Source organism: Rhipicephalus microplus, chromosome 6, assembly GCF_043290135.1.
Source record: "Rhipicephalus microplus isolate Deutch F79 chromosome 6, USDA_Rmic, whole genome shotgun sequence".
Lineage (NCBI taxonomy): Eukaryota > Metazoa > Arthropoda > Arachnida > Ixodida > Ixodidae > Rhipicephalus > Rhipicephalus microplus.
This window is the reverse complement of record NC_134705.1, coordinates 100,105,099-100,109,241: the sequence shown is the minus strand read 5'-3', so window position 1 is coordinate 100,109,241 and position 4,143 is coordinate 100,105,099. Positions and strand designations below refer to the sequence as shown.

Sequence of the window (4,143 nt, the reverse complement as noted above, 5' to 3'; positions counted from 1 at the left end):
TATAGATTAAGTCTGCAGGATGGGCCCATAGCCACTGTCACTTTCTTTCAATGCTGTTTTGATCTACAGGTGAAAAATTGGTAAGCTTCGAAAACTGACTCATCTTCTAAGAGCTGCCGTGAAATATCGCACAGTTTGTAAATAAAGCTTGAAAAAAAAACTGGACACTCTCTATTTCATTGAAAGCTCTGAGCCCCCCCCCCCCCCCCTTGTTCCCTTGTTTTTTTGTCTTGAAGTTGCGTCGTCCCGGCCATGGTCCTGGCGATGGACATCTGCGGTACTGTCGTTAGGTCAACGGGTGCACGCCGTTGTTACTTTACCTGGTCGAACGCGCCTTCAAGGGAAAGCCGAAGTGATACCTAACCCCACGGTGAGGAAAACAACAAGGGGTGAAATCGGGAAAGGGAGGTGTTGTGATTAGAAAATTGCTTGGCTTGGGATTCTAACCCGTGCAGGGAATCCTGATTAGGCTGCCTTTGCCATTTTACACCAGCGCTGTGCAAAAAAGCGTATTGAGATTTGGAAGGCGATGTTATCCCTAGTGACGGGACACTGCACATAATGTTCACTTACTCATGCGTTTGTACGCTGCCTAATTATGAGTATCAGTGTAATCACTGATGTCGAAACATGCTACTGAAAATAATTTGGAGCAGTGTATGACATTTCCGCTTCCCTAAAAAACAAACTAAATTGTGCACCAGTTTTTTGTTTTTTGTTTTACCACCTGTGCTCTTTGGTTACAAGAATTTCCGAAATTTTATGATCGCAAGCTTGGCAGGTCTATATTTAAATTTGCAGAGTCTGTCAAAATATTTTACACGCACAGCAAATGCTAATATTGACTTTATCATTGTTGGCTCAGTAGGGTGGTTCAAAATCCCACTTTCATTGAAATAGCAGTGTTCATGTTTACACTACACAATTTTGATGAAGTCGAATGATTTATACATATTTTGTTTTTAAATGTAAGCCTTCTTTTTATACTGCTCAAAATTTGGTCTCTAGTGATGAAAATTGCATATTTTTTTCCCTGTAACCTGCTCGAAATTTACATTTTAGTGCTCCAAAAGTAATATTTTGCCGTTCCTAAAATTGCTCCAAGTTGTATTTCGGCTGTTGCACCCTTGATCTTGTTAAACAGTACCTTTCAGTGACGCTGTGTTCAATAAGCAGACAAGTTAGATATTCGGACATTCTTTTGGCATTTCTTCTGGTGCCCCCGTAATCTAACATGCACCTACCAGTCAGACCAATATAACTGTTAGCGCATGACGGAGAAATCTTCTACACTACTCCTGTGACACAAGAAATGGAGAAAATTCGGTGTTTTTGACCACATTCATTTTTATTTTTGGTTTTGCCTTTGGTCCCGAGCTTAACAAGTGTGCAAGTGGTGCCCTGCTTCTTGAGACACGAACATACCGCTGCCGCATCATTTCTGGTTATGACACTCTTAATTGTGCGCCATCTTGTGAACAAGTCTAACAAGTGTTGTGTATTTTCATGTACCAATAAGAGCTTGTATCAATAAAGAACTTGAACGTAGGGCAGCAGGCTAAAGCGGCTTTCATAATTTTTCTCACAGACTTCGCATTTGCTGAAATGTTTGATCCATCTTGCCCCCTTTTCGCAGGATCTAGTGATCGCATGATCTGGAAACCCTGCTGTTGGAAACCTCTGGATCTGAGCATAAACCCTGCTCAATGCCTTGTGCACACATGACTTGCACAGCCTCTTGTACCGAAGATGCAGCCAATCCGTCTTTTATCACTTTGTAATAAGCTAATGTGTAAGGCAAAGGAGGCTGTTGCGACCTTGGCCTGTACAGCCAACACACATGCATTGGTAAGGAGTGAAACAGCTGCTCACATTGCGCATTTTCGATACATTCTTTTTTTTGCGCCAAGCTGCTATAAAAGCATAGTAATCAAGAAAATGGCACCGAACTGCTCCAAAAAGCCTTGAAAGCTAGAACTTTGATGCCGACCTCAGCTTCAGTGAGGAAAAAATGGCGAGTTTGACTAACAAGACGCGCCCAATTTTTTTTGCTTTCCATCTTTCTGGGGACAAAGACTTCCATGGTGTCGCCATAATATTTCAACTTTAGCAAATATGCGTGACCCCACAAAAATGCGCTGCCGTGCATCGAGCGTGATACATCTACTAGCTAGGCTGCGTGTTCTAGCGCTACTGTCAGCTAGCGAAAACCACCGAGTTGGGTGACAACATAGCGCAGTTGACTCTCCGGTTCTCTGTCGTGCATAGCGCGTTCCTCCAGTCACTGTGGCTTCCATGTTGAAGCTGCTGCATGCGGTCACCTACAAGTACGTGTTTGCTGTGAGCGAGTAACTGTAAACATGGAGTCATTTTTTCCCTGCATCCGACGCGTCTACCTGATGCTCTGGCACGTGCACATGAGTTTTCAAAATGGGTTCCGTGAGCGACAAAATGTGTGCAACCTATTCCTGGTTTACACTAATCAACTACTAATTTATTTAGACAGGCGAGTTTACATTGAATTTTACATTTAAAAAAGTCATTGCAAGTGAAATCCGCACATCGAAACCGTGGTGAAAAAACGAGTGTTCAAACCATTGTAAACGATAATAAAGGGCACCCTGGCGCTTTATTCGTGACTCATTACGCATCGGCAATCACTTGGCACAGTTTTCAGTAATGCCGATTTGCCACTGTTTCGTTTTGTAATTGAAACTCGCAACAAGTGCTTAAAGAGGTGCCGTTGCATATGTGCCGGCCCTGGGCTACACGAGCTTTAGGCTTATCTCGACCAGTATTACGGTCGGCGGCAGTATGACTTCGTTTTTTTTTTCTGTTCTTCTTCTTTGCAATAAAACCTGCCTCTCTATGATCAGTGGTTTGTTTATGTGGACAGGGATTTTTTCACCTGTGGTGCGCGAGCACTTAACGCGAGCCACTGAGTGGCGCGGGCAGCAATTGCAAGTCAATGTACTATTAGGAGTTTTTCATCGACGGGGATGACCTATAGATACTGACAAAACATAAAACTGGCCAACTTGTGCTATATTAATAGCACGTGGTTGGTCTTGTGGAGAGACGTTATCAGTATCACTCGTTTATCACAAAGTGCCATATGCACGTGCTTTACGAGATAGTCTATGCAGTGAGATTGTTTGGCTCACGCGCTGCACTCTTGGAGTTAGTCCTGCATGAGGTGGCTGCGAACGGCAGTGCAGCATGCTTTTGTTTGTTAAAAGCTCTTGACGTTATCATGTCAGGCTTTTTTTAAGCGAAGGACCACTGTTACATCACGAAGGTTCTTGTGCAATCACAATTTTTTTTATTTCTTTTTGAATGTGATGCGTTTTCTGTAATGTTTCCTCGGAACCTAGCTTTCGCAGAACCTTTTTTTTTTTAGAAATTAATTCGCCTGTTACGAGAGTTAGATAGGTCACGTGTGTGGCATGTGAAAAAGTAGTGCAGTTCATACCTAGCGAGTATCTGATTGATTGATTGATTAAAACCTTATTTTTGTCCTGAGAAGACGCAGGGGAGACCCCGCGCCACCCGGCTAACCCCACGTTGGGACCGTCAAGCCGAGCTTGGCGGCCCGTTCAGGGGCACTCTGGACGGCCAGGGTTTGATCCTTGAGTTCGGGGCTGCGTAAAAGCGCTGCCCACCTGTCCTCGCTGAGGGCGGGGCCGATGGCTTCACAATCCCACAACACATGATTGAATGTGGCTAACAGGCCACAAGCGGGGCAATCCGCACTTGGATACCGTTCAGGGTAGATGGCATGAAGAACCACAGGGTTAGGATACGCACTGGCTTGCAATAGTCTTAGGGTGACTGCCTGCGCCCAGCACAAGGCCGGGTGTGGGAGAGGGAATACCCTTCTTGACAGATAGAAGTGCTTGGTTATTTCGTTGAACGTAAGTAAGAGTTCCCAGCGAGGCAGAGGGACTGTGAGGCTGCGCGGCCAGTGAGTCCTCGCGCGGCCTCGTGTGCGCCCTCGTTCGGGTTAGAGGTAGGGCCCTCAATCGACCCCAGGTGAGCGGGAAACCAAGTGAGAGAATGGGGCGTGATACTCTTGACGCTTTGGAGAATGCGGAGGGCCTGAGGGGCTACCATCCCGGTTTCGTAGGCTTTGATAGCCGCCTT

The 4,143-nt window shown here is 45.3% G+C and overlaps 1 long non-coding RNA gene across 1 annotated transcript; it reads left to right on the top strand.

Moving 5' to 3' along the window:
- The first annotated feature begins 260 nt into the window (after positions 1–260).
- LOC142764840 (uncharacterized) lies at positions 261–2,872 on the top strand. Its single transcript, XR_012883917.1, has 2 exons — positions 261–370; positions 1,637–2,872. It is a non-coding gene; the product is annotated as an uncharacterized LOC142764840 (long non-coding RNA).
- Positions 2,873–4,143: the final 1,271 nt, after the last annotated feature.